General features: G+C 41.1%; 1 protein-coding gene and 1 long non-coding RNA gene across 2 annotated transcripts in view; one reads left to right on the top strand and one right to left on the bottom strand.

Annotated features, from left to right (window-relative positions):
- The window catches only part of rptor (regulatory associated protein of MTOR, complex 1), a 259,618-nt gene that overhangs the window by 99,127 nt on the left and 133,119 nt on the right, over positions 1-27,372 (top strand). The gene's annotated exons all lie outside the window — the stretch shown is intronic.
- Positions 7,901-11,801, bottom strand: LOC307018191. Its single transcript, XR_013802362.1, has 2 exons — positions 8,543-11,801; positions 7,901-8,197 (listed from the first exon to the last, which is right to left on the bottom strand). It is a non-coding gene; the product is annotated as an uncharacterized lncRNA (long non-coding RNA).

Genomic DNA, 27,372 nt, shown 5'->3' with positions numbered 1-27,372 from the left:
GAGGAGAGTGATGGGCGGAGACGGGCAATGTTTTTGAGGTGGATAAAGGCGGTCCTGGTGACGTGATATATGTGGTGGTTGAATTTGAGCTGACTGTCGAAAATGACTCCAAGGTTGCAGATGTGAGGGGGGGAGATAGAGTGTGGCTGTCAATGGTGAAGTTGAAATTCTGGATGTCTTTAATACGGGATGGGGGGCCGATGATGATGTCTGATTTGGCACTATTCAGTTGGAGATAGTTTGTTTGCATCCATGCTTTTATTTCTGAGAGACAGTTGGTGAGAGGGGAGTGTGTTGTGGGGGTGATGGTTTTTGTTGAGATATAAAGTTGGATGTCATCGGCGTAGCAGTGAAATTGAAGGTTGTGGTGACTAATTATTTTGCCAAGGGGAAGCATGTAAAGGATGAAGAGGAGGGGGCCAAGCACCGAACCCAGGGGGACGCCTTGGGACAGAGGACCAGTGGAGGAGGTGCAGTTGTTGATGTTGATAAACTGATGTCTGTCGGTGAGGTAGGATTTCAGCCAGGAGAGTGCAGTGTCAGTGATGTTGAGTGATGATTCGAGGAGGGACAGCAGGATGGTGTGGTTGATGGTGTCGAATGCTGCGGTGAGGTCGAGGAGGATGAGGATGAGGATGTTCAGGTTGCCAGAGTCAGAGGAGAGGAGGAGGTCGTTTGTGATTTTCAGAAGAGCTGTTTCTGTGCTGTGTTTTGATTGGAAACCGGATTGAAATGGCTCAAAGAGGTCATTGGAGCTGAGGTGGGATTTTAGTTGTGAGGCAATGACACGTTCAAGTATTTTTGACAGAAAGGGGAGATTTGAGATGGGCCGGAAGTTGGACATGATGTCAGGTGTGAGTCCAGGTCTTTTGAGAATGGGTGTGACAGCAGCCAGTTTGAGAGAGTGAGGAACTGATCCAGATCTGAGGGAGGAGTTAATGATGTTGGCGATGAGCTGGGAGATGGCAGGGAGGCTCTTTTTAACAAATTTGGAGGGCATTGGGTCAAGTGTGCAGGTGGAGTTAATTCCAGTCATGAAGTGGGACAGTTGCATGGGGGTCACAGGGGAGAAGTGGGACAGGGGCTGTGAGGTGAAGGGGGGGGAGCCAGGAGGGGAGGTGGGGGGTGCTGATGAGGGTGTCAGATTGCTGTAAATGTTGCTGATTTTGGTTTGGAAAAACGAAAGGAAGGAGTTGCACTGTTCGGTGGTGAAGCACAAGGTGGCGTTGTCACAGGGTTTGAGAAGTTTGCTGATGGTGGAGAACAGACGCTTGGGGTTGCTGGAGCCAGACTGAATGAGTTGTGAGTAGTAATTAGACCGGGCTGCTTTGAGTGCATTACTGTACTGCTGGAGATAGTCTTTGTAGATTTGAAGATGGACTTTTAGTGTGGTTTTCTTGTGTTGGCGTTCAAGTTGACGTTTCCTTGATTTCATTTGGCGGAGTTCGGGGGTATACCAGGGGGCGGAGTGTATGAAAGAAACATTTTTAGTTTACAGTTTATATTAGGGATGCACGATATTGGTTTTTTGAAACCGATACCGATACCGATAACTTCCTGCTTCTCAAGACCGATAACCGATAATAATGTAATATATATATATATTAAATGTACCTGTCGTTTTTTCCTCGTTTTAGCCCTGGGGTCGTCTCTGGCAAACTTCTTGCCTTTTTCAAAAGCCTCGTCGATAGGTAAAAGCCCCGGTGCCTTTGCAGCTGGCTTTGGATTCACCGCTAGTTTAGCAGCGCAGGCGTCTTCGTACGCTTTTAACACACCATCGTAGCGATGGCGATGTTTCAGGTGACTAATCAGGTTGGAAGTATTATAGCTCGTTGCCTTTTTCCCTCCTCGTGGAACTTCTGCATTGCATTTGTTAATACAAATAGCAAGCGAACTATAATCTAACTCTCAAACTTTGAAATAGTCCCATACTACCGACGACATGTTTGTTTACTGTCATGGCTTCATGGCCGCACACCATTTACGTCACAGCAAGGCATGAGTTAGGGAGCGCTGGATTTGTGAAAAACAAGCGCCCCTCATCCCAATCCACCCACACCGCAGTATTTTTTATTTTTTTTTACCCCAAAAATATATTGTATATTATCGGGGCTATTAATACTTTTATCGGGTTTATCGGGATGACGTCATGATTCCTAATATCGGACCAATAACGATAATTATCGTGCACCACTAGTTTATATATATATATCCTTTTTCTAGTTTTACTTATTTTCCTACACATTTATTCACTGGTGTCTCTGACATGCAAGTTGCTCTTTAAGATAATATAAGCTATCAGCAGCAGAACAGGCACACAGGATACCCGGAGGTGACAACAACAACAACCGGAAGTTACAACACGCTTACCGCAATAGTGAGGGTCCGAAAAGACACGGAAGGAACAATAGACAAAATATTTGAAATTAAGGAAGACCAACAATCCCTCATCTGTGGTCAAGTATTCTTGTGTGATACATTTCTAATTGCGGCTAAAGTGGCATAGACTCTTTAACCTCAAACAGAGAGGAATACCTGGCTAACTATGCCTGGCGTGTGACATCACTACAGGCAATTTATCAGACTTGACAAAGATTCCTATTGGGAACCAAAGAAACCTAAACATATTTTAATTAATACAAAGCAAACCAAAAAATATAAAAGTTGGTTTGTTATCATTTTACATTACATCAAAGCAGTTATAGATCCATAAACATAACATTTTGTATGTACTGTTCTTAGAAGTCACAGAAGGACATCACATATGAAGATAAATTACATTTGAGTTAAAACAGGCTGTTGACAGGTTGTTATTTTTTTACTTCCGTAGTGAGCATGCATCCAGCATCCCTAGAGAAATTATTTCAGAGCATTTTAAAACATATAAAATAACTTGTAACTTCACTTTACATTATGATGTGGCGCATTCGCTATAACATTTTAATGATCCCTTCTCAAACACCGTTGCTTATTCATTCTTCCAAGAAGATGTTACTTTATTATGCATCCGGCACAGGCCACTGTAGGATGAGTCCTTTTTTAGATAATAACTCTAGGGGAAAATGAAAAGGTTTCAATAAAACTCCAATTTGATTCCCCGACTAGAAGTTCACAGACACACAGTGTCAGAGCGTCACACAGAGTCGGAGACAGCAGCAGTCCCCAGCTCCGTCTCCAGACTAATGGTTTGTGGCACTCCTGCCTGCTCAAATCCCTCCTCAATCACCAACTGGTGTTACTCTCCCTGCAGGTGGCTGGAAATGAGGGCAGCAGTTGATTAGAGCAGAGGCGAGCACGGTAATAGGCGGCGGGCTGCTCGGATAAGAATAGCTGCCTCAGTGTCTCTGTCGGACCACAGGTTACTGCTGTCTGGCCTTCTTCTACTGTTTCTTAAATGTAATAGTCGGAAAAAGTACAGTACTGAACTCTTCCATAATAGAGCAATACATTGGTTGCCAGCAATCATGGACAGTTTTATTAGGCACACCTAATTCCTTTTGTGAAAGGGATGTCAGAAATGTCGCCTGTCAGGGCTAATTGAGATTTTCTTCATTTTTTGCGACACAAGATGTGTAGACTTTAAGCTGTCCTTATATCAATGGGGAACTTGTTCCACCATTTTGGAGCCTGCAAGCACGTGTTCCCCCATAGAGTAAAATAACTCTCACACACACACACACACACACACACACACACACACACACACACACACACACACACACACACACACACACACACACACACACACACACACACACACACACACACACACACCTACCTCTCTGAGAGCTGCTCGGAACTCAGCTTTTAATTGGACTGGTGCTTTAGAGGGCTCTCTGTCACTTCTCTCACACACATGTACACAGCATACACACTCAACACACAGAGCTCTTAATCCCATACAGCCTTTTAAAGCTTCCCCAATCTAAAACTGATTCAGTCACATATGCTCTTTAAGAACACGTTTTAGAGGCATTTGTTTTGGGCTTTCCACCAGTTGTTATGTCTCTTATGACTCTGAATTAAGAGCAACATGTGTTTTTGGAATAAAAAATGTTTTACGTTTGAAAGCATATGTTTACATAATGTATGTAGAGTCAGGTAAAGGAAGTGAAGTTTGTTACATTCAGAAGACGAAACGTTTAGTTGGTTCCCAGCTCATGTTCTTTGAAGTCAGAACATTGAAGATGTTAGAGAAAGGAAGAAACGGTTTGTCCAGTTGAAGCAATTCGTTTTTGAAATCTTTTTTGTATTATGTCACCCTGTTTAACATTTAGTTCACAAGCAAGAACTTCTGCCAGTTACATAACCCATGTCACTTAGTCAGCTGCGGCAGTAGTGTTCAGAACAGATAAAGAAGAAATGAGTGTTTCTGTACCATTACATCTGCCATTTGGAACACGTTATGCCTTTACAAAGTCATCAATACTTGGAGGTCAATTTTATTTCTTGATGCTGAACTTTAGGTGGTTATTTAACTTATCAAAATGTATCTAGTGTATGGTGTTTCTGACCAGAACTCCACAAAAGTACAATCATCCACACCTCCAAATCAGCAGTTGAGGCACTGAGAAATGGCTGAATGGGTAATGTAGTCAGCAGAAGGTGTGTACTGGCAGAAGTAAGGAGACATGTCATCTCTCCCTCTGCTCCATCCGACCCGCTGTGAATTGACTCAGCCCGGACACACTGGCCCCAGCACGACTGCTGTCACTGGGGAAGTGATTACCACCACACAGGCCTGCTATTTATCAAACCGGCTGTACTTTCTCAGCTAAATGTGAATAAGGAGACTTTATCTGCCGCTATAGGGAAATTGTCTCTTCAAATCATACTGAACGCTGAATGTAGATCAGTATTGTTTGAATCTAAAGGGTCTTGAGTTATCTTTTCATACCTTGCTATCAGGAATTATCAACCCAATTATTATCTAAAAATGTAAAGAGTGTCTTTATCTTCAATAGCCTTGTTGGTCATTCAAATGTTCATTATTGCTTAGTGGTAGAGATGATGTGTTAAAGGATCAGTGACTGATTAAGTCGTACATCAACTGTGTAATTTACCTACACAATGTAATGATTAGTTTTGCTCAGTTGGTCTTGTTGGATTACCAAAACTACACCTACAGTAGGGTTGTGTTTCAGAGTGATTTTTCTGTTCCCTCACAAACAATCTTTGTCAGCTTCACGGGCATTAACCATTTCGCCATCATGGAAACATTCATTAGCTGTCACGTTAACATTTGGCTGTTAATACAACGTAACTGAAATGTTTTTTACATGGCTCTTTGCAATTAAGTAAAGCAAGGTAAGATGATTTTGAAATCATATTAAAATAGTGTCAGATCTTCATGAATACAGGTATGTTGCCAACATAGAACCTGATCCAAAATGGAACTGACTTTCAGAAACTCAACCTTATCTCAACTATGTTAGTGCTTACCTTTTTAATATGTGGCAACATTCTGTCAACTGATGAACGAGAGTTTTTGGATGTCATGATTGGGTGCCCTTTGTTAACATTATGGCGCTTTTCCACTGCAGCGCGTAGCACGGTTGGCCCGGCCCGATTTCTTTTGCTTTTCCACTAGGGGTAGTTACGGCTCAGGGCTACTTTTTCACCTTTTTTCTTGCCCTCCAAAATCTAGGTTCATACCGAGCCAACAACCGGGCTGAATATGCTAAACTAGTGACGGAAACACTCTCGACTGCTGAATGGTCAGAGACAATCGCTGGCAAGGGGGCTACAACTACAACAAAATTAACATATTTTACCGTGATTTAATTGTCATACACGTTTCAAAATGATGCCGAAGTAACAACATACTGACACCGGTCTGCAGACAAGACGGCAGTTGAAAAACCTTTTAAAATGCGTGTTTTCTGAATGAAGATCGGTTCGATCAGGCTAAGCTAACGTTGTACTGTATATGCTCCGACCGTCCACACCAGACTTGGAATTTCGTCATTTTAGGGGCAAGGCCATTTGGCCTTCGGTGTTACACATTTTTTCAGGGCGCAAAGGCCACATGCCAGGGCACAAAGGCCATTGAGGGAAACATTTGGATTTGGAGTTTACAAATAAATCCCATTCACAGATCCAAAATCAAAGCAAAAAATCTAAAATTCTATTAATATGTAACAAATATATTCCATTTCAGAGCAGAAGAAACAGCCTTCAAGGGTCAAACTCTGCACATACATCATTCAGCAGTGCAGAGTGAAGTGTGTGTGGCTGGCTGGCTGGCTGGCTGGCTGGCTGGCTGGCTGGCTGGCTGGCTGGCTGGCTGGCTGGCTGGCTGGCTAACAAAAGTTAAACATGTACAAACCATAGACTGTCTGTGTCTTGGCGAATACAATCGCTGCTTTAATTCTGTCTTTAGGACGTTGTTGTGAGTGTGGACGGAGCAGCTCCAGGTTAGTTTAGCCTGATTGATCCATTCAGAAAACACGCATTTTAAAAGGTTTTTCGCTTGCCTTCTTGTCTGCAGACTTGTCAAAGCATTAATTCATGTTTTTTACTAACCGGTATCAGTATGTAGTTACTTCAGCATCATTTTGAAACGTGTATTACAATTAAATCACTGTAAAATAGGTTAATTTTGTCGTAGTTGGTTTCCACCACAGTATTTACATGGAAATAAGCCCCGCCCCCTCTCCAGCGCATCCTGTTTGAATGACAGGAGTAAACACAGCTGACAGCCGCGGTGAAACTCCAGCGGTTAGAGCGATGAGAATATTCGCATCACGTCCGTTGTGAATGCAGCATAATGCAGTTCAGAAAGCACTGTTCTGTCGCTTTTAAAGCAACTTCGAGATTTTAACAGTATCAGGGGCACACAGGCCATGGTGGCCGTAGGACGTACAGTTATTTATTTGTGGGGCATAACGGCCAGACCAAGGGGCTACGACAGCAATGGCCGTCATTGCCGCCGTGAAAATCCTACCCTGGTCCACACTCATGACAACAACCTACAGACATAAATAAACCAGCGACTGTATTCGCCATGACACAGACAGTCTGTGGTTTGTACTTGTTTAACTTTTGTCCAGTTTCTGAACAGATATGAGGAGCTCTGAGTGCTAACAGCTAACGGCTGATGTTTTGGTTTTGTGGTTCGCATTGAAGATGACGTCACAGCAGTTTTACGCAGCGTCGCTCCGCCTGCCGAACAGCCGATCGCCCGGCTTACACTGCGTTACTATAGTAACTACCCCAGTTACTAAACTGTAATGGTAACGCAGCTTAAAGTGAGCCTGGCCTACCAAGGCCAAACTAAGCTGTGCTAAGCCGTGCTAGGTCCTGCAGTGGAAAAGGGCCAATAGTCTCTTGGTGATGGCCTACAAAGAATTAATAAAATACTTCACTTTTGCTATGTCTCCATAGTTTTTACTTCTGTACTTATATGGGCTATTTGAGTGCATACAGTGGGGCAAAAAAGTATTTAGTCAGCCACCAATTGTGCAAGTTCTCCCACTTAAAAAGTTGAGAAACCTGTAATTTTCATCCTAGGTATACCTCAACTTTTTGAAAAAAAAATAATCCAGAAAATCACATTTTCTGATTTTTAAAGACTTTATTTGCAAATTATGGTGGAAAATAAGTATTTGGTCCATAACAAAAGTTTGTCTCAATACTTTGTTATATACCCTTTGTTGGCAATGACAGAGGTCAAACGTTTTCTTTAAGTCTTCACAAGGTTTTCACACACTGTTGCTGGTATTTTGGCCCATTCCTCCATGCAGATCTCCTCTAAGAGCATTGATGTTTTGGGGTTGTCGCTGGGCAACACAGACTTTCAACTCCCTCCAAAGATTTTCTATGGGGTTCAGTGTTTCCCCTAGGTTTACTGCCTTGGCAGGGTGCTGCTCGGGTACCCCAATTTTTTTTTCGGGGAACCCAGATTTTTTTTATCCTCTGGAGTAGAGAGAGGAGCTGTGGATTATTGTTATTGATATCATACAGTAACAAAGTATTTGTACATTAAAAAGTAATAAAGTACAGTGTTACACTGTACTTTATTACTTTAATTCAAACTGTATTCCCTTCTTATCATGTAGCCTACACTTCTTCCTTTCATTGATACATTTAAATCACCTGACTACAGCATATAACATACCTGCTGCAACCCTGTGCTGCTGCTGCTTCTCTCTGCCTCATCCTCTATTGCTGGAGGCAGTTCCACCTCATCTGATCTCTGATATGAAAGCAATCGTGTTATGATCATATTGAGCTATTGGTGTGAGTCTAACATTAAACAAGCAGTCTGCTTGTCATACATTGCTGACGATACATTTTAAGTGGCAATTTTTTGAGTCACAGCCGCTAAATGCCGGTAGCATCAAGCTAGCAAATCCTGCATTAGCCTCCCATCAACAAGTGACAGAACATCCAATTATCCTGAGCTAATTTACTGAATAAACCAACTCACATCTCCTGTCTTTTTTTTCACCCAACTCATTAGACTATTCTTCTGCTGATGTTTGATTGTTGTTTTCTGTCAAATTCAATACTGAAATTCAAAACCGCGGTACCTGCTCACCATCTGTGAGCTATTTTTAGAATGCGCACGCTACGTTCGTTGTCGCGTTCGCGCGCGTCCACCTGGGCAGGCTGTGTGTGTCCTTCTCCCGTGACGATAACGGCTTGCGGTTAAAAAATAATAATAAACGAATTTGAAACTGGGGACACACATAAACGGGCAGACAGCAGAGCTGTTGTTCTCCTCCTTTCCTCCGCTCTTGTCTCTGATTGTGAGTTTGTGCATTCGCGCGTGTGTGTGTGGGGGGGGGGGGGGGGAGCGGAGCCCCGCCCTTCAGAAACAGAGCGAAGGGAGAATGTGAATACGCAAGGCTGTGGACACTGAAACATGCACATTGGATAAATAACATAGGCGTTTAGTTTATTTAATAAAAGAGCACATGTTCAATGTGAAAAGTGACCGTAGATAGATTACTTCAGTTGCAATTTGGTGCTATATATATGTATTTATTTTTAAATAATAAAAAATAAAAATGTAAATAAAAAAAAACAACAAAAAAAACCACCTTGAATTTCAGGCAGGGCGCGGGGCTCCGTTGGCAGGGCGCAGCGCCCCGCCAAGACAATGGTAGGGCAAACACTGGGGTTGAGATCTGGAGACTGGCTAGGCCACTCCAGGACCTTGAAATGCTTCTTACGAAGCCACTCCTTTGTTGCCCAGGCGGTGTGTTTGGGATCATTGTCATGCTGAAAGACCCAGCCACGTTTAATCTTCAATGCCCTTGCTGATGGAAGGAGGTTGTCACTCAAAATCTCACGATACATGGCCCCATTCATTCTTTCCTTTACACGGATCAGTCGTCCTGGTCCCTTTGCAGAAAAACAGCCCTAAAGCATGATGTTTCCACCCCCATGTTTCACAGTAGGTATGGTGTTCTTTGGATGCTACACAGCATTCTTTCTCCTCCAAACACGTCTAGTTGAGTTTTACCAGAAAGTTCTATTATGGTTTCATCTGACCATATGACATTCTACCAATCCTCTTCTGGATCATCTAAATGCTCTCTAGCAAACTTCAGACGGGCCTGGACATGTACTGGCTTAAGCAGGGGGACACGTCTGGCACTGCAGGATTTGAGTCCCTGGCGGCGTAGTGTGTTACTGATGGTAGCCTTTGTTACTTTGGTCCCAGCTCTCTGCAGGTCATTGACTAGGTCCCCCTGTGTGGTTCTGGGATTTTTGCTCACCGTTCTTGTGATCATTTTGACCCCAAGGGGTGAGATCTTGCGTGGAGCCCCAGATCGAGGGAGATTATCAGTGGTCTTGTATGTCTTCCATTTTCTAATAATTGCTCCCACAGTTGATTTCTTCACACCAAGCTGCTTACCTATTGCAGATTCAGTCTTCCCAGCCTAGTGCAGGTCTACAATTTTGTTTCTGGTGTCGTTTGACAGCTCTTTGGTCTTGGCCATAGTGGAGTTTGAGGTTGTGGACAGGTGTCTTTTATACTGATAACGAGTTCAAACAGGTGCCATTAATACAGTTAACAAGTGGAGGACAGAGGAGGCTCTTAAAGAAGAAGTTACAGGTCTGTGAGAGCCAGAAATCTTGTTTGTTTGTAGGGGACCAAATACTTATTTTCCACCCTCATTTGCAAATAAATTCTTTAAAAATCAGACAATGTGATTTTCTGGATTTTTTTCTCTCTCATTTTTGTCTCCCATAGTTGTATACCTAGGATGAAAATTACAGGCCTCTCTCATCTTTTTAAGTGAGAGAACTTGCACAATTGGTGGCTGACTAAATACTTTTTTACCCCACTGTATGTACGAAGTATGGCAAAATGCAGTACACTATGAATCCGCAGATGGTTATTATTAGACGCACATCATTACTGGTTTAGAAAAGAAGCCATCATTAAATATATTGGGTTATTTAAGGAGTCCTTTTGATTTGCTTCTCTGAAGACTATCTAATGGCGCATTTCCACTACACGGCCTCGCTCTGTATGGTTAGGCCTTTTTAGAACTGGCTCACTTTATGGCGCATATCCATTTAGGAACTGGGGTAGTATCTATAGTGACGCAGTGTAGGCGGAGCCGTGACGTCATCTTCAATGAGAACCCCAGAAAAACAACACAGCCGTTAGCTGTTAGCACTCAAGCTCAGAGCTCCTCATATCTGTTCAGAAACTAGACAAAAGTTAAACAAGTACAAACCACAGACTGTCTGTGTCATGGCGAATACAGTCGCTGGTTTATTTATGTTTGTATAGGCCGTTGTTGTGAGTGTGGACAGTCGGAGCATACACTGCGTTAGCTTAGCCGATCTCCGTTTAGACAACACGCATTCTAAAAGGTTTTTCGCCTGCCGTCTGTCTGCAGACTTGTCAAAGCATTAATTCATGGTTTTTACTAACCGGTATCAGTATGTTGTTACTTCGGCATCATTTTGAAACGTGTATTACAATAAAATCACGGTCAAATATGTTCATTTTGTTGTAGTTGTAGCCCCCTTGCCAGCGATTCTTTCTCTAGTTTAGCATACTCAGCCTGGTTGTTGGCCCGGAAAGAACCTCGATTTTATGGGGCCAGAAAAACTGTGAAATAGTACCCGCTAGGCGGTACTAGGGCTGCAACAAACGACTAAATTGATAATCGATTAACCTATCGATTAATGAAACGATGAATCGACTATTCGGACTATTATGCCTTGCACAATTTCTCTAACGCTCTTATTTAGCCATCAACTTTTACATTTAGCTTGAGGTTGTTTTAGGCATGTGGAAACTAACAATGAAGACAATAAAGATGAATACTTGATTCAAAAATGCATATATTATTAAATTAATTAAACAAAATTAACATTGCTTTTTATTTAATTAAATAAATAATATTCCACATCAAAAGAAACATCAATATTTTAACAAATCGTATTAAATAATGTGATGATAGAATTGTAAACAGAATAGCTGAAACTTTAACAAAATAAATAACTCAAGTTACCTCTAATCATTAACCCATGTTTGTATAATTTTGACTGCGTGTGTTGCTGACGTGGAAAAGTTACTCGTGGATGGGGCTACAGAGCTACTAGAAAGACAGTCGAACCCGGTGCATTTCTCCGTCAGAATGTGGTGCACTTTTGGTCAATGTTTAGGCAAATTGCTTGTGTTACCGCCCTTACATGCTAAACACTCTTGACAATGAGCATTGTCCACATCGAGACGGGTAACATTAAACCACACCTTGGAGCGCTTCTCTCCGCCATCCCCACCGTGTGTTGCTGCATGTAGCAGCCGCGTGTGTGTAAACTGCCCCGCTCCCTCGCACACAGACCGGGGAGAGAGATCTCGTCTCGATTGGAAAGGTCGAAAGTACATCAGACGCATTTTCGTTTTCTTTTTACATATTAGAAACGAGTTGGTGACACTAAGACTGCGATATAATGTTTATGTAGCAATAATACATATGACATATTTTTTTTTTAATGTCTCCAGTACCGATAAAAAGACCGATAACGTTGGAGTTTAACGGAGCGTAAAACACACGTGATGACGTCACCAACGAATTGACGACTGAATTAGTTGGCAACTAATTTGGTAATCGATCTCAATCGATTAAGTCGTTTAGTTGTTGCACCCCTAGGTGGTACTACGCTTAGTGGAAACGCAACCAAAAACGGGCCCCACACGGCTCGGCACGCTTAAAGCGAGCTCCACGCTGTAGTGGAAATGCGCCATAACAGCGTTGAACGTTACTTTCGGTAAGGACTTTGCAACATTGTGCAATTTGAGGCAACGCTCCCCATTTGAAATTCACACACTGCGTAAGTGCTCACAGTGTCCAACAAGCAGTGTACTGATGGAAGTCAAGATTGAGACACAGCATTTATCTTACAAAGATCTTTATTACGTTTTTTCTTAATCCTTCTTCCTACATTTGGCCAAACGCTTGCTTGTCTTCAGATGAAATGGTTGGTGTGGACTGTACCTGGGTGCTGCACTTTGCTTTCTTGGGTTGGTTCCTCTATTGCTGTACCATTAACAAAAGGTCATATATGATATAAAAATACATCTACTGAACCAGAATTGTAGACATGGAAGATCAATCAATCAATCAAGGTTTATTTATATAGCCCAATATCACAAATGTTACATTTGTCTCAGTGGACTTCACAGTTTGTACAGAATATCAGTATGACAATACGACACCCTCTGTCCTTAGACCCTCACATCGTACAAGGAAAAACTTCCGGAGAAACCCCACAGTTTAAATGGAAAAATGGGAGAAACCTCAGGGAGAGCAACAGAGGAGGGATCCCTCTCCCAGGACGGACAGACGTGCAATAGATGCCGTGTGTAAATTGAAAAGATAATACATTTACAACATAAGTAGTCCAAATGTTTGGAAATGTAAATATAATAGAAAGAAGAATCCACGAGGATATCCATCCAGGACTTATGATCCAGGACCACTGCCACGACTCAAGATCCAGGGCTCGCGATCCAGGACACATGACCGCAGCAACAGGATCATCCATGACTCCGGATCCCGGCGTATATAGACACCAAAAAGAAAGACATTTGGAGAAGCTGGGTTAATCGGAACATGAGAGTACACAGGTATAGACAGATAGAAGGAAGAAGTAAGATGTCCCCCGACAAACTAAGCCTATATCAGCAAAACTAGGGGCTGAATCTAATCAGCCCTAACTATTAGGGCTGTAGCGATACACTAATCTCACGATACGATACGATACACGATATTCAGCCAACAATACGATTCGATACGATTCGATATAATTCGATACACTTACATCATTTCTGAAAGATTTTAAAGGGACAGTGTGATTTTGGTGACATCTTGTGAGTGTTCCATTGACTTGGATTGAATTAATTCAACTGAAAACTGAAAGCATCAATTATACAATATATGGCTCTGACTAGACTAGTCTACAGCTTGCAAATGCTGGACAAAATGACTCAAAAGATGTGGTGAGAAAATTAGTTTCATTTATTGAAACTGTGCCAACTGTAGCTTACAAGCCTTTGAAACGTAAGTACATAAAGTGCAGTATCACAATGGACAATGGAGAATTAAAAGGTGCAGCAGGTGGCCTGTTCTGAACAGATTCTTTTACAGCATTTTTAGCTTAACACAGAATATGAGGTTGCCAATCATTCAAGTCACTAAGAACAACATTTAATGTAAAATGTACCAGCCAATAATTCAAGTCCAAAGGAGTAACATTTAAGCCAAACACACTAAACAGAAAAGGTTCCTCTCTACATAACTGCATCTACATTCTCTTCAGATTTTTGTTCAGGAATATAATCTGATCAACGTGGTCTGGGAGAAGTGCACTTCTCTGAGCAGTGACGATGGCCCATTCCCAAACCGCCCCCTACACCCTACCCCTCCGTTTGCGCGTTCACGCGGAGGGTCCGCCTACGAGTGTGGAGCGGTGTGGAGGGGGAGTGGGCTATCAAGCCCTGAAACAGCGAGTCTGCAGCGATGCTGACTTGAGACCGGTCTCTACCTGACCGGAGTCACGCTGTGTGCTTTCAAGTAGTTCCAGCAAACATCCACTGATAAACTGCGATGTTAACAACCTCATGATAACCTCATATGTTTTAACTTAGGATCATACCTGTGTTTAGTCTAGAAAAAGGTAAATGTGTGCATTTTATTATAAAGTTGTGTATATTTACAGACCGTTGCAAAAACTAATAAGCTTATAAACATCAGGTTTAAAACTAAAAGAGCTTTGCAACACAATGAAAGATGTTAGGAGTTTTATTTGAGTTATTCATTTAAACTTTTTGTCTAAGAGATGCTGATTTGAAACCGTTGTTACATACAGTTACGGCATTTCCTGTTTCTGCCGGAGAGAGGGGAGGCCGTCCCAAAGCTTGCTGCTGTATTTACTCCCTCCATCTGACAGGAGGGAGCCGAGGGAGTGGTTTGGGATTGGGCCGATATCTCCGGCGGTAGAGAAGACCCTCTCCAGTGTGGTTAATGTTTGCCACTGCGAGAAGAAGACACCGGCGTCTCTGTATCTAGAAATGCTCTACAGCGACACTAGCGGCTCGGCTGGCTGACGTAATCGCTCTTCATGCAAAGCGAACGGGGGGGAATGGGCAGCGAGCAGAGTGCCAGGCGGAACACGGGGGATTTGAATGGGAGTTAATGTATCGATACCCTCGGCTGAAATATCGATACTTTCTCGGGAAACAAAATATCGATATATATCGCAGGATCGATTAAATTGCACAGCCCTAACTATAAGCTTTATCAAAAAGGAAGGTCTTAAGATAATTACTTTATCTGTTTTAAGTACCAAAGTTGATAAAAACTCAGAGAATTCTGATAAGAATTCTGAATAAGGACCTGGTACACTGTAATAGTCCAGCAGATATGTGAAATAATTGTGCTTTTGATGATAAAAGCATGACATTTGGCACACTGTTAGAGCATGCCCTAAGAAAGATTTTTGGCTATAGGGCCATCGCAAATTTGTCCAATGGCGCCAATGGCATTGGTTGTTATTTTACCAGTAGTTTAGGATCTAGACCACCTAGGATCTTGATTCTGGTGGCTAATCCTAAATTTTCAAGGATGGGAAATGCATTGGTACTATTTACAACATGCTAGAATGTAGCTAACTATATGTATGTGGTATTCAGGGAACAAAATACACAGTAAACCATTAACATATTTATTATGGTAAAGTCATACATGTTACATCATATATATGAAATATTACAGGTTTTCAACTAAATGCAGACTTAGTTCTGAAAACACAGTCCACCACAGTGGCAAAGGGCAGTGTACTGAATTGCTACCTTGACACATTCAGGAGGAGTTCACGACAGGCCTGGGTCGATTGGGCTGCTGTGATTGCCAGTAGGCTACTACCACATCCGTGTCAACTGTGCGTATTGACACCTTGCTATACTCTTCCTTCACAGCATCTCCTAGGTGCAGTAGGATGCGGGTATGAGCCTCCTCATGTGTGCATGTTGCAAGTACTGATTATTTGTTTGCCAGTGTTGAGGGCTGTCACACTGGTTGCCAGGAAGAAGAACAGTTCAGCCTTCTTGTCTTCAATGCGCAGAAACTCTGGCCAGTTTCCAGGAATGACACTGGATGGCTCAACGCGTCTATGAACTCCCTTCCCTCTCTTGCTGCGTGTTTCAGCCTTCAGACTTTCGGGGAAATATTCATCCCACACGACATCAATTCTGCTGACATGCTCCAGCTGAGACAGGATGTATGGTGAGAACGCTTTCTGCGCATAATAAAAAAACGTCTTAGCAGCACCAGGTCGTAGCATGTTCACAAGAGTAGCCCCATCAAGGATGAGGCATTAAGTGTTTGGTGGGATGCATTCTCTTGTAAAGACATCAGGTCCTCCAAACAGCCCACCAACCAAGTCTGACTTGGTACCAGTTCTGAGCTTGCCCATTTGTGACAATGATGATGGACATGCCTGGTTTCGAAGTTTATTATATTTCACATAATTAATCCCAAAAAACTCATCCAGACTTCCATCACGTATCTCAGATACAATGTACAGCCTAGAGAACAGAGAACAGTCATTCTTCAGAGATGAGAGCTGTTGTTGGGACCTGGACTTATCTTGGACTGGAGGCTGGCTGAATAGAGGGAGCTTTTTCCTTTTAATGGGACCTTTGATGGGCTTTTTCTGTTCGACCAGGCGCTCACTGACATACAGTGGAGGAAATAAGTATTTGATCCCTTGCAGATGTTGTAAGTTTGCCCACTTACAAATAAATGAACAGTCTATAATTGTAATGGTAGGTTTAATTTATCAGTGAGAGTAAGAATATCAAAAAGAAAATCCAGAAATGTACATTATATAAAAGATACAATTTGATATGCATTAAACTGTGGGAAATAAGTATTTGATCCCTTTGCAAAACATGTGTTAGTACTTGGTGGAGAAACCCTTCTTGGACAGCACAGAGGTCAGACACTTCTTGCAGTTGGTCTCCAGGTTTGTGCACATCTCAGGAAGGATTTTGGTCCACTCCTCTCTGAAGATCCTCTCCAAATCCTTAAGGTGTTGAGGCTGATTCTTGGCATCTCAAAACTTCAGCTCACTCCACAGATTTTCTATGGGATTAAGGTCTGGAGACTGGCTAGGCCCATCCATCACCTAAATGTGCTTCTTCTTTAGCAACTCCTGTGTTGCCTTGGCCGTATGTTCAGGTGTATTGTCCTGCTGGAAGACCCATCCATGACCCTTTTCAGTGTCCTGGCTGAGGGAAGGAGGCTATTGACTAAGATGTTACAGTACATGGCCCCGTCCATCAATCAATCAATCAATCAATCAATCAATCAACCAATCAATCAATCAATCAATCAATCCATCCATCCATCCATCCATCAATCAATCAATCAATGTTTATTTATATAGCCCAATATCATAAATAGGGATGCACCGAATATTCGTCCGCCGAAAATTATCGGCCGAAAATGGTTAAAAAGGCCCTTTCGGCTTTCGTTGGTAAGCTAACGTGTTGTTGTGATGACGTAATCAAAACGCGGCGACAAGCACGGCGCGCGACCATGCTCGCGGCTGGCTCACAGCCAACATGTCTGCCGCTTGGAGATATTTAAAAATATCAGAGAAAGAGGCGCGGATTGCGATTTGTAAAACGTGTTCAGCTGACATTTCTCGAGGGGGTGTAACTGCAAAGGCTTTCACCACTTAGGGATTACTCCACCACTTGAAATCAAAACACCCGGACAAATATCCGGAGTTAGATCAAATCACAAGCACTGACAGCGAGAGACTGTTCAGCGCTGCCTCTCATGTGCTTGATGAGAAGAGGAACAGACTTATGGCTTATAAAGCAGAGAAGCTACTGTTCATTAAAAATAACTTCCCACTTTTCCTTAATAAGTAGACAAGGCTGGCTTATCATAAGCTTATCTAGTTCTACATGTCCACTCTATACCCACTTTCCTGAACAATTTTCATTGTGAGTTATAATTCACCATCTCAGATTATCATTAGGGGGAAATGACAGCAGCACAGTGTTCAATATATTGTACTTTCGGTATCGAAATGATACAATGTTGTTTACATTGCTCATGAGGACAGACCACCTTATTTGCAGATTCTTGAAATTGTAATTTAATTTGTAATTGATTGTGGATTTTGTATCCAGTTTTCACTTTATGTATCTTTTATACAATGTTTACTACTTTGCTTATGAGGACAGACAGCCTTATTTACAGATTCTTGAAATTAAATTTTAATTTCATTTGTAAATAGTTACAGTGGATTTATCCAGTTTGCACATTTGTATGCCTGCACTTATAGGTGCATTTGTTGTTGTTGAAGGCCTGGCTGTTACAGTCTTTATTTACACTATTTTGGTGTAGGCCTACTGGCCTAGATGTTTATGCAGTTTTAAAGCACCGTGGCTTTGTTCTGAATGCACTTTGTTGTAGTTATCCTAGAGAGAAAAGAAAATGTACTTGACTTGGAATTAATGTGCTGTATGCATTCAAAAGTGCTGAATAAATGTTTTATGGACCCATAATAGTGATTATTATTTAAGTTAAGTTTTGCCATAATCATTTATTGTTCCATAATCAGGCAGCTGAACAACATTGGTAAAAAAATGTATACATTATATATATATATATATATATATATATATATATATATATATATATATATATATATATATATATATATTTCTATTAATCATTTTCGGCCTTTCGGCATTCGGTTTTCGGCCAACTGTTTCCTATTTTCGGTATCGGTTTCGGCCAAGAATTTCCCATTCGGTGCACCCCTAATCACAAATGTTACATTTGTCTCAGTGGACTTCACAGTTTGTACAGAATATCAGTATGACAATACGACACCCTCTGTCCTTAGACCCTCACATCGTACAAGGAAAAACTTCCAGAGAAAACCCACAGTTTAAAGGGAAAAATGGGAGAAACCTCAGGGAGAGCAACAGAGGAGGGATCCCTCTCCCAGGACGGACAGACGTGAAATAGATGCCGTGTGTAAATTGAAAAGATAATACATTTGCAACATAGGTAGTCCAAATGTTTGGAAATGCATGTGTGTATGATAGGAAGATGAATCCACGAGGATATCCATCCAGGACTTATGATCCAGGACCACAGCCACGACTCAAGATCCAGGACTCGCGATCCATGACACAGGACCGCAGGATCATCCATGACTCCGGATCCCGGCGTATATAGACACCAAAAAGAAAGACATTTGGGGAAGCTGGGTTAATCGGAACATGAGAGTACACAGGTATAGACAGACAGAGAGAAGGAAGAAGTAAGATGTCCCCCGACAAACTAAGCCTATATCAGCAAAACTAGGGGCTGAATCTAATCAGCCCTAACTATAAGCTTTATCAAAAAGGAAGGTCTTAAGCGCACTCTTAAAAACGGGTGTCTGCCGCCCGAACACAAACTGGAAGCTGATTCCACAAAAGTGGAGCTTGATAAGAAAAGGCTCTGGCTCCCATTGTACTTTTAGAGACTCGAGGAACAACCAACAACCCTGCATTCTTGGAATGCATCCTCTCCTCGATGCAGGGAAGTCGTCCTGTCCCCTTAGCAGAGAAACACCCCAAAATTATAATGTTTCCACCTCCATTTTGGTGTCATCTGACCACATCACCTTCTACCAAGCCTTCTCTTAATCATTCAGATATTCATTGTCAAATTTCAGAAGGGCCTTTCACGTTCTTCTTGAGCAGGGGACCTTGCGGGCGCTGCAGTGTTTGATCCATTATGGTGTAGTGTGTTACCAATAGTTTTCTTGGGTCTGTGGTCCCAGCTGCCTTGAGATCATTAACAAGTTCCTCCCTTGTAGTTCTTGGCTGATACCTCACCTTTCTCATGATCATCAATACCCCAAGGGGCGAGATCTTGTGTGGATTCCCAGACCAAGGGTGATTGATTGTTGATTGATGTCAATCTTTTTCCCTTCCATTTCCGAATAATCGCACCAACAGTTGTCACCTTGTCCCCAAGCTGCTTGCTGATGGTTTTGTAGCCAACCCCAGCCAAGTGCAGGTCTACAATCTTGTCCCTGAGGTCCTTAGACAGCTCTTTAGTCTTGCCCATGGTGGAGAGGTTGGAATCTGATTGATTGATTGATTCTGTGGACTGGTGTCTTTTATACAGGTAACAAGTTGATATGAGGGGTACTTTCCAAAAGGAAATGGACTTATTTAACCGGTCTGTGGGAGCCAGAATCTTTGTTTTTTGCAAGGGGATCAAATACTTATATCCCACAGTTAAATGCAAATAATTGTTTATCTTTTATATAATTTCATTTTCTGGTTTTTCCTTTTTGATATTCTTACTCTCACTGTTAAAATAAACCTACCATTAAAATTATAGACTTTTCATTTCTTTGTAAGTGGGTGAATTTACAAAATCGGCAAGGGATAAAATACTTATTTCCTCCACTGTATACGTGTCATACCCGTCCTTTCCGAGTTTCTCAATCTGGTTCAGAGTGTCAATGACTGCTGCATCTGCAAGGTCTCTAGTATCCAGTACAAGAAGATATTCACTGCTTATTTCACAGAATGGATTGCCCATGTCTTATGTAGCACTCATTAGTGCTTTAAAATCTTGTGCAAATGCCATTTGTGCATGTTTGGTCTGCTCATGGTGCAGGGTGTCAGTCTTCTTTCTCTTCTCAGTGTAGGCCTTAACCATCCCCAACCCATCCGGCTGAACAAAACGTGCATTTATCAAACGGGTTTGTTTTCCACAGACCTTATTTCCAGCTATTTTACAAAACCCTGTGGAGAAGCTTTTTGTCGAGGGAACCAGCGGCTTACTTCCTGGTTTTATGACGCGTCACTGGCTGCACCTCTCAATATGATGCCAATATAAACAAGGTCTTCTGTCGGCTCTGTACATCAATGCCGACCTATGCTGACAAGTAAGTGAAGAGTAGACAATATAAAGGTATTGGCTATAAGGAAATGTCCCAGCAGTTTAGGATAATGAAGGTTATAATCTAATCTACTACATAGCTATTACATGTCTAACTCCTGGAAGGCAGAAAGCGCATTATACAAATAATAATACTCATAATAATACTCATAATAACAGCAGACATTTTTTAACAATGACCACAATATCATTATTTTAATAAACCAAATAAGAACAATTGAGGAAAATGAGGAAGAACTGATGATTCAAATGTTGTAGTACAAGTAGTAATGTAGTTAGTGCATAAATTACTATTGCAACAAATGTGTTAATTTTCTTCATTATTAGTCGAGTTTTTTTGGACGAATGCTCCGGGCCAGTGCTTACAATGGTGGAGCCAGTGATAATACAATTCCACCGGCCCGGAGGGTCAGTGGAATTTTACCCTTACTGTCTACCCCTGAGGTTGATCCAGAATCTCTAATGCCTGACTTACCTCATCGATGGAATGACGAATCATGGCCACATATTTGGCCTGGTCGTAGAAGAGGGGAAGTAGAGAAGTGAGCATCAATTCAGCACACAAAGAAAGCTGCTTCTTGTTAAAGTTTCAGCTATTTTGTTATCACATTATTTAATACGATTTGTTAAAATATTGTTGTTTCTTTTGATGTGAAATATTATTTATTTAATTTAATAAGCAATGTTAATTTTGTTTAATTCATTTAATAATATATGTATTTTTGAATCAAGTATTCATCTTTATCTTCATTGTTAGTCTCCACATGCCTAAACAACCTCAAGCTAAATCTAAAAGTTGATGGCTAAATAAGAGCGTTTGAGAGAATTGTGCAAGACATAATAGTCCGAATGGTCGATTAATCGTTTCATCAGAGCTCTCAAGTCTCACGCAATTGGCGCGAGACACACGCATTTCACTCCATTCACACGCTCACACGCCACACCTTGTATTTCTCAACTCTGTTCAAAACTTGAGAGCCCTGGTTTCATTAATCGATTATCAAATTATTCGTTTTTTGCAGCCCTACTGTACATCTAAACAAGCTCAGTCTTATTTGCATGTTGATTTGTAATTGAGAGACCAGAGGTTGACTTCACTCACTTCCTCTCTCTGACAACAAGTGGCTGCTGCTCTAAGTTAAAATGTCCTTTGATTCTTATTTCATCTTTCAACTTGTAAACATTCCTCTTTCACTGGAGTATGAAAGTATTCATTGGATTAAGTTCCATTCCTTTACTGTAAGTTTTTTCAAACACTCATACACATTGATAAACAAAGGTTTGACTCTTAATATTATGAATTTTCTTCAACGTTCTCAATGACTATCTCCAGTGTGAGGAAGACATATTTCAAAGATGTGCAACAAGTGAATTTTACCTTTCAGAAATAAATCTTAATGGTAGCTTAAAATGTTGCTGGAGGTTCGGACTTGCACCTAGTTTTTTTCTGTCACCAAACACTTTTGTTGCATTAAATGCAGCCGGAGAGTCTCCCACTGCACCTTACAGCTTATCTTTTAATTACATCTTGAAGGCATACGGTTCTTTGAAAAGGTTGCCTGTTCCGTTGATGTGACATGATGATAAATGGCGATGGAGCGAGCGCAGAACGCACCTTTTTAAAAATAATGTGTTTCCTGTGGCATTGATGCCCCCCGTCCTTAATTTTAGGAGATGATTCACAAACACAAGCCTGTTCTTTGAGGGAATTGTCATTGGTATATTTAAATGAACTCTCCTAGGTGTCTCATACATGGTCCAATTCGGTAGAAAGTCAGGTTGGAAATGTTTTTAAATGTTGTATGTTTTTTTCCAAAAACTTTGTCCATATATATTTTGTACCATATCTAAATTACACATCTAGTAAAATAAACGTACATTTTTATAATGTATTTTCAGATTGTATTTGAATGTTCTTCCTCTACCAAAAATGGTCACTACCGAAACATTTTATTTGTATTTATTTATAGAAGGACCATGCATACAAAAACATTAATCTCAGCAAAGAGAAGAGATGCAATATGCCAGATTATAGCTAATAGCTAATTTCCATCTGTGGTCCTCAGGCAGGTTCATAACAATAGATAAACAAATAACAACATTGCATGATCTCTATCAGTTAAACAATTTTAAAACCTGATTTAAGTACAGCTCAATACATTAATACTTAGTACACTTACATGATCTCGGTCACTCAAATAATTATAATAATAATAATAATAATAAATGGGATTTATATAGCGCTTTTCTAGACCCAAAGACGCTTTACATTATGAGTCAGGTCGACAAACAAAACAAGAACAAAAACACAAACAAAAACAGAAAAGCAGTCAGGAGGATGTTGGTTCAGAGGGGGGAGGGGCGGGTAAGGATAAGCAGAGTTGAAGAGGTGGGTTTTGAGACGGGACTGGAACAGGGTGAGGGAATCAGACTCACGGAGGTCTTGGGGGAGGGAGTTCCAGAGCTTCGGGGCTGCCACAGAGAAGGCTCTGTCCCCGAAGCTCCGGAGTTTGGCCTTGGGGATTGAGAGCAAACCGGCTGAGGTGGATCTGAGGGACCGGGGTGGTTGGTAGAGGATGAGGAGGTCAGTGAGGAAGGGGGGGGTCAGATGGTGGAGGGCTTTATAGGTGAGGACCAGGAGTTTGTAGTGAATGCGGTGTGAGACGGGAAGCCAGTGGAGTTCTTTGAGGACCGGGGTGATGTGATGCCATGATTTGGTGTGGGTGAGGAGTCTGGCGGCTGCGTTCTGGACACGCTGGAGTCTGTTGAGGGATGTTGTGCTGATGCCGAAGAGGAGTGAGTTGCAATAGTCAAGGCGGGAGGAGATGAAGGCGTGAATGAGTCGCTCAGCTGCGGGGCGGGTGAGAGAGGGACGGAGTTTGGCGATATTGCGGAGGTGGAAAAATGAGGTTTTTTACAACTTGGCGGATGTGGGGGTCGAGGGAGAGGGTGGGGTCGAATAACATGCCAAGGTTGCGTGCCTGGGTGGAGGGGGAAACAGGGGTGCCATCGATGGTGAGTGTCAGGTTGGGGGTTTTGCTGAGGGTGGATTTGGAGCCGATGAGGAGGAATTCAGTTTTATTGCTGTTGAGTTTGAGGAAGTTGTGTTGCATCCAGGATTTTATTGCAGTCAGACAGGATTCGATGTGTGTGAGAGGGGGGTTGTGGGGGGATTTGGTGCTGAGGTAGATCTGTGTGTTATAAAGCCTGATCTAAATACGGGTTACGAACATAATACTTAGTACACTTCAAATACACTTAAATAAAATATCTAAGATATAGTATGACAATACAGTTCAAATTTAAAAAAACTCAGATACAGTGTAATTAATGTTGACATGACTGGTTGCTTAATATCATTTTTTTTTCACCATAGGAAAACGAGTTAAAATCAGTACAGGTATTAAGTTCAACTGGAAGAGTATTCCAGTGCTTGATGGCCGTAAACAAAAATGCTGATCGTCCAAAGGCAGAGGGATGGTTAGATTTGAATTTGATGCACATCTGGAGTTTCTGCAACCCTGCTCATGGCGAAACTTAAAAAGCTCCTCAATGGTGGTGTTGTAGAATTGTGAATGATTCTGAATACCAATCGAACTCGGGAAAGTAAAACAAGACTATAAAAACTGAAAAGTTTGTATTTGGACAGTATATTGCAATGATGGTGTTTTAATTACTTTATATCCATAACTGTTAAGGCTTGTTTATAAAGAACCTCAAGTGGTCTCATAGCAGTCTTAGTTGCTTGGGACCAGCAGTTTATACAGTAGTGAAATTGTGATAGTATCATGGCATGCAAAAAGGTTTTCGATGCTTCTATGGTTAATGAGTTCCAAATATGTTTACATTTGAAAATGTTATATTTCAGCTTTCTAGTCATGCTTCTAATATGGCTTTCAAAAGTCAAATTGGCATCCAAGATCACTCCCAAGTATTTGACCTCATTGACGTATTCAATTATTTTACTATTCACACGAAGCTGTGGATGCGTGGTTGTCTTTTTCTTATTCGTGAAATACATTGTCACTGTTTTGTTAGTGTTTAAAGTAAGACACGAGTCATTTAACCATTGAGCAACTTTGTGCAGTGTCAACGAGAGCTTAGAGGAAACCTGTTCAGCATCTTTCCCATGTGTGTAAAACACCGTGTCGTCAGCATACATCTGGACATCCACATCCTCACAAACAGATGGGAGATCATTAATATATATGCTGAACAACAGCGGTCCAAGAATTGAGCCTTGTGGCACTCCGATTGAGCATGGCTTAGTTTCTGACAGTTTATCATTTATACGGATATATTGAGAACGACCAGCTAAATCAGACCTGACCCATTGTATTGTGCTAACTGACAGGTTGAAATTGTTGAGTTTTGATAAGAGTTTTGTATGGTTTACTGTGTCAAATGCTTTTTGCAGGTCAAGGAACACTGCTCCAACTATCCCTCCTAACTTAGCCTTGATTCCTTCCACTAAATAGCAGCATGCAGTCTCAGTAGAATAATTGGTCCTAAAACCAAACTGCATAGGATGGAGTAGGTTGTTGTTGTACATAGTACATACACTGTAGTAAAAAAGTATTATATTATCCTGTTAAGATTGTTTTACCTTCCCTTCTCTAAATAGTATTTTAACAAATATTTCTTGAGGGTTTTCCCAATTAAATCAATAAACTAAAAATTGTAATCAAATTTCAAAGTTACACAATCCATAAAAATCATAATGCAAACTTTCTTTGTAAAATGTATAATACTGATCATATTGATTCCAGAGTTGATGATGGTTGAAATTGAACATACATTAAACCAATCAGTATCATATTATTTTAGTTGATAACTCAATATACTTAATTTTTTACAAAACATCCAGAATTTTGGTAGTGACCACAGTATTTTGTTGTCAAGGTTCTATCATATTCCCTCAACCTTAATACTTAATCTTAACTCATAACATGCCTTATGTTGAAGTGTGAATGTTTGAAGCTACTGACCCAGAATCAGCACTTTAGTAACAGGCTGAAATAGAGGGGGATTAAGCTAGAATGCATGATCTGTTTGGTATTTGGAGCAAAACACCCAATGTTTTTTATATATCTGAGACCTATAATATATGCCTAACAATAGTATAAGAAGAGACCTTTAAAGTAACACACTGATTTTCAGAGTTTTATTTAAAAATGTTGGGATTTACCTGCTTACCATTCCATTTTGTCGCTACCGAAACGATCATGTCAATTACCGAAACGTAACCATATGTTTTGGTAGTGACTGTTTCGGTAGTGACGATTCTAGCTAAAATTAAGCATAACTAAACAATGCTAGCAAGAACATGGCTAGCATACATGTTTTTGAAGAGGTTTACACACATAAAAACCTAATACTTTGCATAAAACCCCCAAAAAGTTGACTCAATTGAAGATAATATGTGTTCGGTAGTGACAATTCTTAAGGTTACATGCCAATTTTCAGATTCTGTAACAGATTTATATCAAAAGTATGGGATATAGCTACTTGCCATTCAGCCATGAGGGACAGGGATGCAGAGTCACTGCCTTGTCAAAAATGCAGGGGTGTGGCTAAAAACCAGGCTCAGCCATTGGACTAAAACCCCTTGTGTCTCGGTAGTGACATGAAAACTGGGGAAATGATTTTTTGAGTGTAGTTTTTTTATTAAAAAAATGATACCCACAATAAATCTAAATATTCCAACTTCTGTTTGAATGTAATCATAAAGGTCTTCTAAATACACCATTGAACAAAATAAAAAAAAAAATTTGATGTGTTATTTACAGAAATTGAAATTTAGATGTCAGGGTTGGGGACAGCTACTTCCCAATAGAAAGTACCCTACCTGTATAAATGATATTTTTTTTATATATTAAGCTTATCACTATCTAATTTAATGCCTTGTGTTTAAATAGACCATAACATATTCTTAGTAAATATCTATGTCTGAATACTTAATTGTTTTGTTAAATAGTTTTTCTTGTTGTTTCTTGTTTGTACTAATTCGGTAGAATGCCCCAAGAATGTTCTTAATCTCTCCACACCACTTGAATACAAATATTCCTGACTGTCAGGAATGTAAATGAAAAGCTTTGCTAAATCATCTAAACACATTTGGGATTGGTCTGAAGTACAGGCAGGTAAGTGTCAATACTTGTCCCACCTGCCTGTTCCCTGCTCTATTTCCTCATTACATTTGACACACTCTTTCCAAAAGCCTACCTCCCAACCACCCACTTCTTCCCTAGAGCTCTGATTTCAAATGATATACCTCCATCACTGCAGGCCCCTTCACTAACAGCATTATGCCATTCAGATAGCACTTGATATCACCGGGATGTGTGTCGGCATTCAGGCGCTCTAATCTGATTATGCCTAAATTGAATCAGCCTGTCAGCTCTGATATCACACTCCAATTCAAACTCATCCAGATATGGGAAGCTGAAATGTGGCATCTTTGATCAATGTCTGTTCAGTTTGGCCTCTGTAGAGTTTAAACTACAAAAATCATACACTACTGTCAAATAGTCATAAAAGAGCTGGTTTAATTTCGATATAAATTGTAAACTGTCTTAAGATGACGTATGCTGCTCATTTTCAGGTTAGTATTTTTATTTAGTTTCTCCACTGTGACATGTCTCCATGCTTTAAAGTTCAAAAAGTTCTTTATTGTTCTCATCCTGCCTGTGCTGCAGCACCTCTTTTCACCCTCTGTCTGAAACCAGAGCCCAGTCTGCTCTGATTGGTTAGCTGGCTGGCTCTCTTGTGATTGGTCAACCGCTTAGATATCCCGCCCCTTAGCCATCACGAACAATGGGTTTGTACATAGCGTCAGTGTTGATCCTCCAGTTCAGTCCGTTGTCTAAGTGCACTTCCAGGTACTTGTAGTGCTCCACCA

This window comes from Notothenia rossii, assembly GCF_949606895.1.
Source record: "Notothenia rossii genome assembly, chromosome: 1".
Classification (NCBI taxonomy): domain Eukaryota; kingdom Metazoa; phylum Chordata; class Actinopteri; order Perciformes; family Nototheniidae; genus Notothenia; species Notothenia rossii.
This window is presented reverse-complemented; position numbering and strand designations above follow the sequence as displayed.